Below are 16,133 nucleotides of genomic sequence, written 5' to 3'. Positions count from 1 at the left end.
TCTAACCAATCAGAGAAGCTCAAAGTCAAGTCAAGTCATTTATTTATAAAGCACGTTTAAGAACTCAAGAGCCAACCGGGCGGCTACGTGGCGTAGTGGGCAAGGCACTCGCCACGAAATGCTGGAGACGCTGGGCTTGTCAGTTCGAGCCCAGCGATCCACATTTGCTTTCAGTTTAGCTGGTCGTTCGTACTAATACACATTGGCCGTATTACGGGGAGGGAAACTGATGGGTGGGGATCGGGCGTTGTGGACAGCGACTCCTACAGGTCGGTTGGTGCGCCTGCGCAGTAGAATCAGGAAGTGTCGGGGGCAGCGTGAGCCTCCCACGCGTTACTCCTCGCCACTGAGAGATCGAGCTGCGCAGGTGGAAAGATGCGACTGCTGTTACCTCAAGTACTGGAGGGGACTTGTGCTCTGTATGACTTAGTCCACATTGCAGCCGGCTTGTGGGAGGCAAGAAACAGCGTCCGTGACAGGGGAGGGTTGAATTGGAAGATACGAAATTGGGATGGGAGAAAATATAGAAAATGGGAGAAAAAGTGTATAAAAAAAAAAAAAACTCAAGAGACAACCAAAGTGCCGTACAATCAAAGCATAAAATGTCATAATATAAAATACAAAAAGGCACAACAGGACAAGACAGTACATTCAGAGAATAGGACAACAGTAGGACAACACACGGATAGGGGAACACAAAGTACAGTAGCACACAGGGGACAGAGGAGCACAAGAAGAGATACAAGGGGGAGGGGGCAGGATACAATGGCATGGGAGTGTGTGAGTTAGGGTGTGGGAGAATCAGGGTTTACTGAAGGCTAGGGAGTAAAAGTGGGTTTTTAGTCGGTTAATAAATGTCTCCAGCGAGGGGGCAGATCGGATCTCCAGGGGTTAGCTGGTTCCACAGTTTGGGGGCCACGGCCTTGAAGGAGCGATCGCCTCTCTTTTTGAGTCTGGTGGGGGGGGGGGGGGGCAGCCGAGCCTGGTTGGAGGATCTTAGTGACCTGGGTGCTGCGTAGGGGGTGATGAGCTCTGTGATGTATAGGGGTGCTGCACCCGATAGTGCCTTGAAGGTCAGGAGGAGGATTTTGAAACCTATTCTAAGTGGGACTGGGAGCCAGTGTAGGGAGGCTAGAACTGGTGTGATGTGCTCTCTCTTTCTGGTACCGGTAAGGAACCTAGCTGCAGAGTGCTGGACCATTTGTACTTTGTTACAATACTTATACAGTAGAGGTTGCATACTTTATTATCTAAAGATGGTAAGTTAGAGTTGTGTTCGTTCATAGTTAAAGACAGTAGAGGTTGAGTACTTTATTATCTAAAGATGGTAAGTTAGAGTGTTGTGTTCGTTCATAGTTAAAGACAGTAGAGGCTGAGTACTTTATTATCTAAAGATGGTAAGTTAGTGTTGTGTTCATTCATAGTTAAAGACAGTAGAGGTTGAGTACTTTATTATCTAAAGATGGTAAGTTAGAGTGTTGTGTTCATTCATAGTTAAAGACAGTAGAGGCTGAGTACTTTATTATCTAAAGATGGTAGGTTATAGTGTTGTGTTCATTCATAGTTAAAGACAGTAGAGGTTGAGTACTTTATTATCTAAAGATGGTAAGTTAGAGTGTTGTGTTCATTCATAGTTAAAGACAGTAGAGGTTGAGTACTTTATTATCTAAAGATGGTAAGTTAGAGTGTTGTGTTCGTTCATAGTTAAAGACAGTAGAGGTTGAGTACTTTATAATCTAAAGATGGTAAGTTAGTGTTGTGTTCATTCATAGTTAAAGACAGTAGAGGTTGAGTACTTTATTATCTAAAGATGGCGAGTTAGAGTGTTGTGTTCATTCATAGTTAAAGACAGTAGAGGTTGAGTACTTTATTATCTAAAGATGGTAAGTTAGAGTGTTGTGTTCATTCATAGTTAAAGACAGTAGAGGCTGAGTACTTTATTATCTAAAGATGGTAAGTTAGTGTTGTGTTCATTCATAGTTAAAGACAGTAGAGGTTGAGTACTTTATTATCTAAAGATGGTAAGTTAGAGTGTTGTGTTCATTCATAGTTAAAGACAGTAGAGGCTGAGTACTTTATTATCTAAAGATGGTAGGTTATAGTGTTGTGTTCATTCATAGTTAAAGACAGTAGAGGTTGAGTACTTTATTATCTAAAGATGGTAAGTTAGAGTGTTGTGTTCATTCATAGTTAAAGACAGTAGAGGCTGAGTACTTTATTATCTAAAGATGGTAGGTTATAGTGTTGTGTTCATTCATAGTTAAAGACAGTAGAGGTTGAGTACTTTATTATCTAAAGATGGTAAGTTAGAGTGTTGTGTTCATTCATAGTTAAAGACAGTAGAGGTTGAGTACTTTATTATCTAAAGATGGTAAGTTAGAGTGTTGTGTTCGTTCATAGTTAAAGACAGTAGAGGTTGAGTACTTTATAATCTAAAGATGGTAAGTTAGTGTTGTGTTCATTCATAGTTAAAGACAGTAGAGGTTGAGTACTTTATTATCTAAAGATGGCGAGTTAGAGTGTTGTGTTCATTCATAGTTAAAGACAGTAGAGGTTGAGTACTTTATTATCTAAAGATGGTAAGTTAGAGTGTTGTGTTCATTCATAGTTAAAGACAGTAGAGGCTGAGTACTTTATTATCTAAAGATGGTAAGTTAGTGTTGTGTTCATTCATAGTTAAAGACAGTAGAGGTTGAGTACTTTATTATCTAAAGATGGTAAGTTAGAGTGTTGTGTTCATTCATAGTTAAAGACAGTAGAGGCTGAGTACTTTATTATCTAAAGATGGTAGGTTATAGTGTTGTGTTCATTCATAGTTAAAGACAGTAGAGGTTGAGTACTTTATTATCTAAAGATGGTAAGTTAGAGTGTTGTGTTCATTCATAGTTAAAGACAGTAGAGGTTGAGTACTTTATTATCTAAAGATGGTAAGTTAGAGTGTTGTGTTCGTTCATAGTTAAAGACAGTAGAGGTTGAGTACTTTATAATCTAAAGATGGTAAGTTAGTGTTGTGTTCATTCATAGTTAAAGACAGTAGAGGTTGAGTACTTTATTATCTAAAGATGGCGAGTTAGAGTGTTGTGTTCATTCATAGTTAAAGACAGTAGAGGTTGAGTACTTTATTATCTAAAGATGGTAAGTTAGAGTGTTGTGTTCATTCATAGTTAAAGACAGTAGAGGTTGAGTACTTTATTATCTAAAGATGGTAAGTTAGAGTGTTGTGTTCATTCATAGTTAAAGACAGTAGAGGTTGAGGACTTTATTATCTAAAGATGGTAAGTTAGAGTGTTGTGTTCATTCATAGTTAAAGACAGTAGAGGTTGAGTACTTAATTATCTAAAGATGGTAAGTTAGAGTGTTGTGTTCATTCATAGTTAAAGACAGTAGAGGCTGAGTACTTTATTATCTAAAGATGGTAGGTTATAGTGTTGTGTTCATTCATAGTTAAAGACAGTGGAGGTTGAGTACTTTATTATCTAAAGATGGTAAGTTATAGTGTTGTGTTCATTCATAGTTAAAGACAGTAGAGGTTGAGTACTTTATTATCTAAAGATGGTAAGTTAGAGTGCTGTGTTCATTCATAGTTAAAGCTAGTAGAGGTTGAGTACTTTATTATCTAAAGATGGTAAATTATAGTGTTGTGTTCATTCATAGTTAAAGACAGTAGAGGTTGAGTACTTTATTATCTAAAGATGGTAAGTTAGAGTGTTGTGTTCATTCATAGTTAAAGCTAGTAGAGGTTGAGTACTTTATTATCTAAAGATGGTAAATTATAGTGTTGTGTTCATTCATAGTTAAAGACAGTAGAGGTTGAGTACTTTATTATCTAAAGATGGTAAGTTAGAGTGTTGTGTTCATTCATAGTTAAAGACAGTAGAGGTTGAGTACTTTATTATCTAAAGATGGTAAGTTAGAGTGTTGTGTTCATTCATAGTTAAAGCTAGTAGAGGTTGAGTACTTTATTATCTAAAGATGGTAAATTATAGTGTTGTGTTCATTCATAGTTAAAGACAGTAGAGGTTGAGTACTTTATAATCTAAAGATGGTAAGTTAGAGTGCTGTGTTCATTCATAGTTAAAGCTAGTAGAGGTTGAGTACTTTATTATCTAAAGATGGTAAATTATAGTGCTGTGTTCATTCATAGTTAAAGACAGTAGAGGTTGAGTACTTTATTATCTAAAGATGGTAAGTTATAGTGTTGTGTTCATTCATAGTTAAAGACAGTAGAGGTTGAGTACTTTATTATCTAAATATGGTAAGTTAGAGTGTTGTGTTCATTCATAGTTAAAGACAGTAGAGGCTGAGTACTTTATTATCTAAAGATGGTAAGTTAGAGTGTTGTGTTCATTCATAGTTAAAGACAGTAGAGGTTGAGTACTTTATTATCTAAATATGGTAAGTTATAGTGTTGTGTTCATTCATAGTTAAAGACAGTAGAGGTTGAGGACTTTATTATCTAAAGATGGTAAATTGGTCCCTGACATTGCTGGATGTTATTTATTTGGAGATCTCGACTTAAAGACAGTAGAGGCTGAGTATTATCTGGTGATTATGAACTTCACACCTGCAAATACATTTCAAAACTGACTTATATGGTTCTTCGGTGCAATAGTTCAGTTGACGACCCTAGTTTGTACAGTATGTACTGTATGCGAATGTGGTTGAAGGCAGGGGGGGGTGGCAAGTATGTTTATGGGCGTCCTTATGTATTTTCCTTGTCTACCATCGATATACCCCCCGTCTCCAGTGCAGTTCCTGTGTCCCTGACCCTCTGAGACGTTGTCTCCATCCAGACGTCTCTGTCTAATATAATAATAGCACCCACCCAGAGAGCCCTTATCTGCTCCATTCATCCACATGAATATTTCAACATGTCCGTCCGCTCGTCCATCTTCCTCCCAATCCTCCGTTCTCTGGGTCCCCAGGTGCAGCAGAGGGCGGGGGAGACGGGTGGGATTGGGGGGGGGGGGGGGGGTATTCATGTCCACACACACACACTCCTACTCGTCCTCTTAATGTGGTACAGTAACTATAGCAGTAAGGGACACGTGTTTCATCTGTTATTCTCTTCTAATAAACACTCACAAACACACAGCCATGCAGACTCTCTCTCTCTCTGCCACCCCAGCGGTACTTGGGGTTGATTAAAGTTCACACACACACACACACACACACGCGCACGCACGCACACACCAGGCCACGTGAGCGGATCGGCGCGGCCGAGAAATCCGCTCTTCGCTCTTTAAAGCTTGGTCCGCTCCGCTAATCACTCATGTTGACCCCGCCCCCAAGTCGCTCTCCGCTCGCTCCCCGCTCACCTTGAATCGAGCGCTCCCCGCGCCAGATCGCTCGGCAGTTTTTTTTCTTCTTTTTTTGGAGCATGGTGTAAATGAGCTCAAACTACAACAGTCTACACCCCCTGGGCCCCTTAACAATTGTTTGTATTGAGCCGCATTGTAATTGTAGCCATTCTGCAATGTTAAATAACGTTGTTTATCCATTCACTGCTCTATTAAGCGATGATAGGCTAGCCGAGCCACAATGCTATGGTCGCTGCCATTAACGTTAGCATGTAAGCTAACGTCAACAACAATGGCGTCGATACTTTTCGAAACAGGAGTGAGTGTGGGCGTCTCTACAGTGACAAAGCCTGAAGAGGATATCACAGGTTCACCCTTCTCATTGGTTGAAAATGGCCTTCATGTTTGTACATCGCCATCTGTTGCTTTGGCATTGTACTGCATGTATATATTACATCAACAGTGTTAAACCACTGTGAGCGGCCTGGAGTGGATTGGAGCGGAGGAGAACTCTCGCTCCGGACGTCGCGCAGACTCATTTTAAAACCCACTCCTCGCTCACGTCAAAACCGGCCGCTCCGCGCCCCGCGCCGCTCACGCTCCGATCCGCTCACATGCACTGGCACACACACACACTTTCTTTTTACTGTATGTAGCACACTCTCATACAGAAACAAGCATTTCATCATAAAGTATTCTGTATTTTGTTGTGACAAATAATAAACAAACTTGAACACACTCATAAGGTAACATTAAGTGTGCAATGACACAGGCCTTATAGGGTACTTAATCAATTCCAGATAACATAGTTAGTGGTGAGAGCACTAACTGTAATCACAGTTAGATAGTGGTGAGAGCACTAACTATAATCACAGTTAGATAGTGGTGAGAGCACTAACTATAATCACAGTTAGATAGTGGTGAGAGCACTAACTATAATCATAGTTAGATAGTGGTGAGAGCACTAACTATAATCATAGTTAGATAGTGGTGAGAGCACTAACTATAATCACAGTTAGATAGTGGTGAGAGCACTAACTATAATCACAGTTAGATAGTGGTGATAACACTAACTATAATCACAGTTAGATAGTGGTGAGAGCACTAACTATAATCACAGTTAGATAGTGGTGAGAGCACTAACTGTAATCACAGTTAGATAGTGGTGAGAGCACTAACTATAATCATAGTTACTGTAGATAGTGGTGAGAGCACTAACTATAATCATAGTTAGATAGTGGTGAGAGCACTAACTATAATCATAGTTAGATAGTGGTGAGAGCACTAACTATAATCACAGTTAGATAGTGGTGAGAGCACTAACTATAATCACAGTTAGATAGTGGTGAGAGCACTAACTATAATCACAGTTAGATAGTGGTGAGAGCACTAACTATAATCACAGTTAGATAGTGGTGAGAGCACTAACTGTAATCACAGTTAGATAGTGGTGAGAGCACTAACTATAATCATAGTTACTGTAGATAGTGGTGAGAGCACTAACTATAATCATAGTTAGATAGTGGTGAGAGCACTAACTATAATCATAGTTAGATAGTGGTGAGAGCACTAACTATAATCACAGTTAGATAGTGGTGAGAACACTAACTATAATCACAGTTAGATAGTGGTGAGAGCACTAACTATAATCACAGTTAGATAGTGGTGAGAGCACTAACTATAATCACAGTTACTGTAGATAGTGGTGAGAGCACTAACTATAATCATAGTTAGATAGTGGTGAGAGCACTAACTGTAATCACAGTTAGATAGTGGTGAGAGCACTAACTATAATCACAGTTAGATAGTGGTGAGAGCACTAACTATAATCATAGTTAGATAGTGGTGAGAGCACTAACTATAATCATAGTTAGATAGTGGTGAGAGCACTAACTATAATCACAGTTAGATAGTGGTGAGAGCACTAACTATAATCACAGTTAGATAGTGGTGAGAGCACTAACTGTAATCACAGTTAGATAGTGGTGAGAGCACTAACTATAATCATAGTTACTGTAGATAGTTGTGAGAGCACTAACTATAATCATAGTTAGATAGTGGTGAGAGCACTAACTATAATCATAGTTAGATAGTGGTGAGAACACTAACTATAATCATAGTTAGATAGTGGTGAGAGCACTAACTATAATCATAGTTACTGTAGATAGTGGTGAGAGCACTAACTATAATCATAGTTACTGTAGATAGTGGTGAGAGTGTAACGGGGAAGCCCGTGGGTATGTCCACAGTCACGGAAACAGGTGTGTTGACGAGTGACTGTGGCAGTGCGGGCTAGTAAATTAAACTCACTTCCCCATAACAGGGTTAACAGACGCATAGGTACGGTAGTTAGGAGTGAATTCACTTCTTAGTGCAGCGGCCTGTGTTGTCGCCCGCGGACGCGGGAGCCCCCTGTTCGACTCCCCCTCGGGACATTCTCATTTAACATCAAACACAACGCAGACCAATATGATCCGTCACAGTGGTGCCCAGTGACCCGGATGTCCTGAGGGGCGTGAGTTTAGGGAGGTGAGTGTAACGGGGAAGCCCGTGGGTATGTCCACAGTCACGGAAACAGGTGTGTTGACGAGTGACTGTGGCAGTGCGGGCTAGTAAATTAAACTCACTTCCCCATAACAGGGTTAACAGACGCATAGGTACGGTAGTTAGGAGTGAATTCACTTCTTAGTGCAGCGGCCTGTGTCGTCGCCCGCGGACGCGGGAGCCCCCTGTTCGACTCCCCCTCGGGACATTCTCATTTAACATCAAACACAACGCAGACCAATATGATCCGTCACAAGAGCACTAACTATAATCACAGTTAGATAGTGATGAGAACACTAACTATAATCATAGTTAGATAGTGGTGAGAGCACTAACTATAATCATAGTTAGATAGTGGTGAGAGCACTAACTATAATCACAGTTAGATAGTGGTGAGAACACTAACTATAATCACAGTTAGATAGTGGTGAGAACACTAACTATAATCACAGTTAGATAGTGGTGAGAACACTAACTATAATCATAGTTAGATAGTGGTGACTAGAACACTAACTATAATCATAGTTAGATAGTGGTGAGAGCACTAACTATAATCATAGTTAGATAGTGGTGAGAGCACTAACTATAATCACAGTTAGATAGTGGTGAGAACACTAACTATAATCACAGTTAGATAGTGGTGAGAGCACTAACTATAATCACAGTTAGATAGTGGTGAGAGCACTAACTATAATCATAGTTAGATAGTGGTGAGAGCACTAACTATAATCATAGTTAGATAGTGGTGAGAACACTAACTATAGTTAGATAGTGGTGAGAGCACTAACTATAATCATAGTTACTGTAGATAGTGGTGAGAGCACTAACTATAATCATAGTTAGATAGTGGTGAGAGCACTAACTATAATCATAGTTAGATAGTGGTGAGAGCACTAACTATAATCATAGTTAGATAGTGGTGAGAGCACTAACTATAATCATAGTTACTGTAGATAGTGGTGAGAGCACTAACTATAATCATAGTTAGATAGTGGTGAGAGCACTAACTATAATCATAGTTACTGTAGATAGTGGTGAGAGCACTAACTATAATCATAGTTACTGTAACTGAGGGGTACAATTCCCTGACTGTATTAATCAAGTATTAGTATCATTAAACTACTACCGTCTTATGTACATTACTGGCCAATACCGTACAAGTATATCAGATTAGAACACTTCCACAATGAAACGGTTTCCACACAAATACTCGTTTAGAATATTTATTACAGTAAGAATATGATATTACATTACTTTGGTCACTTTAGATGCGCTTATAAGGCAAAGAATGTGCAGGCAAATCAATAGTGAATATTAGGAATTAGATCTAGGGATATTCTGGGAAGGGGGGTGTACTACCGGTTGTAAGCCAGCAGGGGGAGGCAATGCTCTATGCAAGTCAATGGCTCCAAAGGGAGCTTCAATAGGCACCTGGAGACGGTATATTGCTCCCTGAGTCAGCGGGGAAAGGCAGTGGTAATCCCAGGGTGCGCGCTGCGCAGATGAAGCCGTGGGGTCTCTGCTCCGACAGAGACGGGCTCGAGTGATGTCCCCACGGGCCGGTGTAGATCCCACAGTAGCAGCGGGGTAGGCGGTTCTCTGCTCCAGCAGCTTGGTGAAGAATGAAGAATAATAATCCTTGCCGGAAAGTGGCTCTGCTGGTCCGGTGTAGGTATCCTCCGTGGTGCGCGGTGGTCCACGGTTGAACTTGACGTTACTACTATTAGCACGCGGCAATAAGTGCTCTATGTAGACACACAATTACTCACTTCACGTGGTCTTTGACTCGTAATGAAGGATTTTACTAGTAAGTAGCGAACGATACGTTAAACAAACGTAGTAGGATAAACACGACTCTATTTGAGGCAATACGAGCCCTGCTGTACCGCACGTTGCGTAGTGGGTAAGGCTTTACTTGGTAACTGAACCAGACTGAACTGAAGGCGAACTGAAAAGGAAGTTCTGTATTCGCTGGTCATATTTATACGTACGGTGGACAAATAGTGCCGCTCTGCTTTCGGTAGCCGTATTCATGGGCAGAAGCGGGCATGTTAAGACAAGTCATGTCGGTAGCTTTCAAGTCAGCTCTAGGGGTAAGTCACTGGCGCCTAGGGGATCGCTTCCAATAGGAGAACGAATATTATGGTCTGTCCTGTACCAGGTAAAGGGATATTCCGTGTATATGTACAAAGAATATACAAGGGATATCAAACGATATACAAATATTATACATGGGATCTCAGGCAATAAATATATATATTCGGTTTAATCTGACCCTTTGTAACAGTTACTGTAGATAGTGGTGAGAGCACTAACTATAATCATAGTTAGATAGTGGTGAGAGCACTAACTATAATCATAGTTAGATAGTGGGGAGAGCACTAACTATAATCATAGTTACTGTAGATAGTGGTGAGAGCACTAACTATAATCATAGTTAGATAGTGGGGAGAGCACTAACTATAATCATAGTTACTGTAGATAGTGGTGAGAGCACTAACTATAATCATAGTTAGATAGTGGTGAGAGAACTATAATCATAGTTAGATAGTGGTGAGAGCACTAACTATAATCACAGTTAGATAGTGGTGAGAACACTAACTATAATCACAGTTAGATAGTGGTGAGAGCACTAACTATAATCCCAGTTAGATAGTGGTGAGAGCACTAACTATAATCACAGTTAGATAGTGGTGAGAGCACTAACTATAATCACAGTTAGATAGTGGTGAGAGCACTAACTATAATCACAGTTAGATAGTGGTGAGAGCACTAACTATAATCACAGTTAGATAGTGGTGAGAACACTAACTATAATCACAGTTAGATAGTGGTGAGAGCACTAACTATAATCACAGTTAGATAGTGGTGAGAGCACTAACTATAATCATAGTTAGATAGTGCTGAGAGCACTAACTATAATCACAGTTAGATAGTGGTGAGAACACTATAACTATAATCATAGTTAGATAGTGGTGAGAGCACTAACTATAATCACAGTTAGATAGGGGTGAGAACACTAACTATAATCATAGTTAGATAGTGCTGAGAGCACTAACTATAATCACAGTTAGATAGTGGTGAGAACACTAACTATAATCATAGTTAGATAGTGGTGAGAGAACTATAATCATAGTTAGATAGTGGTGAGAGCACTAACTATAATCATAGTTAGATAGTGGTGAGAGCACTAACTATAATCACAGTTAGATAGTGGTGAGAACACTAACTATAATCACAGTTAGATAGTGGTGAGAGCACTAACTATAATCACAGTTAGATAGTGGTGAGAGCACTAACTATAATCACAGTTAGATAGTGGTGAGAGCACTAACTATAATCACAGTTAGATAGTGGTGAGAACACTATAACTATAATCATAGTTAGATAGTGGTGAGAGCACTAACTATAATCACAGTTAGATAGGGGTGAGAACACTAACTATAATCATAGTTAGATAGTGCTGAGAGCACTAACTATAATCACAGTTAGATAGTGGTGAGAGCACTAACTATAATCACAGTTAGATAGTGGTGAGAGCACTAACTATAATCACAGTTAGATAGTGGTGAGAACACTAACTATAATCACAGTTAGATAGTGGTGAGAACACTAACTATAATCATAGTTAGATAGTGGTGAGAGAACTATAATCATAGTTAGATAGTGGTGAGAGCACTAACTATAATCATAGTTAGATAGTGGTGAGAGCACTAACTATAATCACAGTTAGATAGTGGTGAGAACACTAACTATAATCACAGTTAGATAGTGGTGAGAGCACTAACTGTAATCATAGTTAGATAGTGGTGAGAGCACTAACTATAATCACAGTTAGATAGTGATGAGAGCACTAACTATAATCACAGTTAGATAGTGGTGAGAGCACTAACTATAATCATAGTTAGATAGTGGTGAGAGCACTAACTATAATCACAGTTAGATAGTGGTGAGAGCACTAACTATAATCACAGTTAGATAGTGGTAAGAGCACTAACTATAATCACAGTTAGATAGTGGTGAGAGCACTAACTATAATCATAGTTAGATAGTGGTGAGAGCACTAACTATAATCACAGTTAGATAGTGGTGAGACTGAGAGCACTAACTATAATCATAGTTACTGTAGATAGTGGTGAGAGCACTAACTATAATCATAGTTACTGTAGATAGTGGTGAGAGCACTAACTATAATCATAGTTAGATAGTGGTGAGAACACTAACTATAATCACAGTTAGATAGTGGTGAGAACACTAACTATAATCATAGTTAGATAGTGGTGAGAGAACTATAATCATAGTTAGATAGTGGTGAGAGCACTAACTATAATCATAGTTAGATAGTGGTGAGAGCACTAACTATAATCACAGTTAGATAGTGGTGAGAACACTAACTATAATCACAGTTAGATAGTGGTGAGAGCACTAACTATAATCACAGTTAGATAGTGGTGAGAACACTATAACTATAATCATAGTTAGATAGTGGTGAGAGCACTAACTATAATCACAGTTAGATAGTGGTGAGACTAAGAGCACTAACTATAATCATAGTTACTGTAGATAGTGGTGAGAGCACTAACTATAATCATAGTTACTGTAGATAGTGGTGAGAGCACTAACTATAATCATAGTTAGATAGTGGTGAGAGCACTAACTATAATCACAGTTAGATAGTGGTGAGAGCACTAACTATAATCATAGTTAGATAGTGGTGAGAGCACTAACTATAATCATAGTTAGATAGTGGTGAGAGCACTAACTATAATCACAGTTAGATAGCGGTGAGAGCACTAACTATAATCACAGTTAGATAGTGGTGAGAGCACTATAATCACAGTTAGATAGTGGTGAGAGCACTAACTATAATCATAGTTAGATAGTGGTGAGAGCACTAACTATAATCACAGTTAGATAGTGGTGAGAACACTAACTATAATCACAGTTAGATAGTGGTGAGAACACTAACTATAATCACAGTTAGATAGTGGTGAGAACACTAACTATAATCACAGTTAGATAGTGGTGAGAGCACTAACTATAATCACAGTTAGATAGTGGTGAGAACACTAACTATAATCACAGTTAGATAGTGGTGAGAGCACTAACTATAATCATAGTTAGATAGTTTACACTACAAACCTCAATTGTGAGTTTTTCCTGAGGTTTATTATGACTTTTAGTGAGTTTGATTGTTCATTGAGTCTGTGTGTGTGTGTGTGTGTGTGTGTGTGTGTGTGTGTGTGCGTGCGTGTGTGTGTGTGTGTGTGTGTGTGTGTGTGTGTGTGTGTGTGTGTGTGTGTGTGTGTGTGTGTGTGTGTGTGTGTGTGCGGGAATGTGTGTGTGTGTGTGTGGTTGTCATGTTGTGCTGCTATTTTATTGTAGATCATGTTCTATCTTACAGAAAAATTATATATATAATATATATATATATATGTATTTAATAATAAATATAATATATAACGTATAATATGCCCTTGTTTAATTTTTCTGTAAGATATTATATATTTTTTTCAGGTGTTTGTAGCCTAGTGCAGCACAGTACAGGGGCGCCCTCTACTGGGCCATTCATGAATAACACTAGGAGCTGCCCAGTACAACCACAGTCTGACACTGTTGACCACTAGGAGCTGCCCAGTACAACCACAGTCTGACGCTGTTGACCACTAGGAGCTGCCCAGTACAACCACAGTCTGACACTGTTGACCACTAGGAGCTGCCCAGTACAACCACAGTCTGACACTGTTGACCACTAGGAGCTGGCCAGTACAACCACAGTCTGACACTGTTGACCACTAGGAGCTGCCCAGTACAACCACAGTCTGACACTGTTGACCACTAGGAGCTGGCCAGTACAACCACAGTCTGACACTGTTGACCACTAGGAGCTGGCCAGTACAACCACAGTCTGACACTGTTGACCACTAGGAGCTGGCCAGTACAACCACAGTCTGACACTGTTGACCACTAGGAGCTGCCCAGTACAACCACAGTCTGACACTGTTGACCACTAGGAGCTGGCCAGTACAACCACAGTCTGACACTGTTGACCACTAGGAGCTGCCCAGTACAACCACAGTCTGACAGTGTTGACCACTAGGAGCTGGCCAGTACAACCACAGTCTGACACTGTTGAACACTAGGAGCTGCCCAGTACAACCAGTCTGACACTGTTGACCACTAGGAGCTGCCCAGTACAACCACAGTCTGACACTGTTGACCACTAGGGGCTGCCCAGTACAACCAGTCTGACACTGTTGACCACTAGGAGCTGCCCAGTACAACCACAGTCTGACACTGTTGACCACTAGGGGCTGCCCAGTACAACCAGTCTGACACTGTTGACCACTAGGAGCGGCCCAGTGTGACCTGAGCTTCTATCCCCAGGCCATCAGGATGCTCAGTGACACTATGTAACAACCCATCATCTACACTCACTGCACACACATCCACACGTACACACTCACTTTAAACAAACACTCACCTTACCACTCACTTTACTCAATTTAACAAACTTTTATCTATTATTATTATTATTATTATTATTATTATTATTATTATTATTATTATTATTATTATTATTATTATTATTATTATTATTATTATTATTATTATTATTATTATTATTATTATTATTATTATTATTATTATTATTATTATTATTATTATTATTATTATTATTATTATTATTATTATTATTATTATTATTATTATTATTATTATTATTATTATTATTATTATTATTATTATTATTATTATTATTATTATTAATTATTAATTATTAGAATTGCACCACATCCATACCTCATTAGCACCCTACCCTAAGTTTTGTACCCCATCTCATTTCTGCATTGTACCTCACTGTTACTCTGTATTGTATGTAGTATGTTTTTTTTTTATCTACTTTTTCTCCCCCTTTTTTCTGTATTTTTCTCCCATCCCAATTTAGTCCTTATGCCAATTCCCTTCCTGGTCGTTGCATGCATTTGCCCCCCACTTGCCGGTCTAGGGAGGGTTGAAGACGATCACATGTCTCCTCCGATACATGTGGAGTCAGCCAGCCGCTTATTTTCACCTGACAGCGAGGACTCTCACTGGGTGAGCGTAACGCGTGGGAGGCTCACACTGCTTCCCCCAGTTCCCATCCTCGCTGAGCAGACGCCCTGACCGACCTGTAGGAGTCGCTGTTTACAACGACCAGGATACACACCCCGCCGGCTTCCCACCCGTTAACACTGCCAATTGTGTTAGTAGGGACGACCGACCAAGCCGGAGGCACCGCTGACAGCTGGATTAGATACCAGTGTCTCTGCGGTGGTAAACAGGCGCTTAGTCCGCTGCGCTACCCAGCCGCCCCGTATATTGTATATATGTATATTGACTTTACTTACTTTTACTTACTTCTTAATTACTTTCTTTTCACTGTATGTAGCACACTCTCAGGGGCTCATACAGAAATAAGCATTTCATCATCAGTATTCTGTATTTTGTTGTGACAAATAATAAACAAACTTGAAACTTGAAAACTTCTTTTCGTGTCCATATACAAAGCTATTCAGCGTATACAATGTTCAGCCAGTGCTTGGTACATTGCTGTGCCTTGATGTTGTAGAGTGCTAGGTCCTTTGCTGCGCAGGGTCCACCTAACAGAGGACATCGGAGGAGGTGAAGGTAGCCTGAGAGCGGGTGAATCAGATCCTCCTCATGGAAACACAGAGAACGTCTGTTTGAACATTTATGCCAAATTTACCTTATTCAATAGCAGTGTCATCGGGCCTAAAGAGAAGAAACCACCAAAACACTGCATCAGTGAGCTTGCATCAAACACCGTGAATTGTTTCGCACTGCAGTGTCACGCACGTATAGTTATTATTATGTGATTATGCGCGCTGTGTCATTCTTTTTGTCGATTATTCTTTTTCCAAGATAGAGCCACTCGTGCACATGTGCACGTGGAGAGATCTTGCACTCTCTACATCCAGGCCGCGTGTAGCTTATTCCCAGCGGAAGAGTGCGTCGCGTTTCTCTGATTGGCCATCAGACCAATGACCGCGGCAGCGCAAGAGAGCGGCAGTGCGGAAATAGGCTGCATCCTCCACGTCAAGAAAGACAGACAGGCATTCTCTGTGACAAACCCTAACCTTAACCAACTCCGAAATAATGCCTAACCTTAACTTAACCCTAACCTTAACCAACTCCGAAAGAATGCCTAAACTTAACCAGCGGAAGAATGCACGTTTATAATGCACGTTTATAGCGAGAGATGAAAAAAAAATGAAGTGATTGGAA

This window comes from Notolepis coatsorum, assembly GCF_963971535.1.
Source record: "Notolepis coatsorum genome assembly, chromosome: 5".
Taxonomy (NCBI): domain Eukaryota; kingdom Metazoa; phylum Chordata; class Actinopteri; order Aulopiformes; family Paralepididae; genus Notolepis; species Notolepis coatsorum.
The sequence above is the reverse complement of the archived record's forward strand: the minus strand, read 5'-3'. Positions refer to the sequence as shown.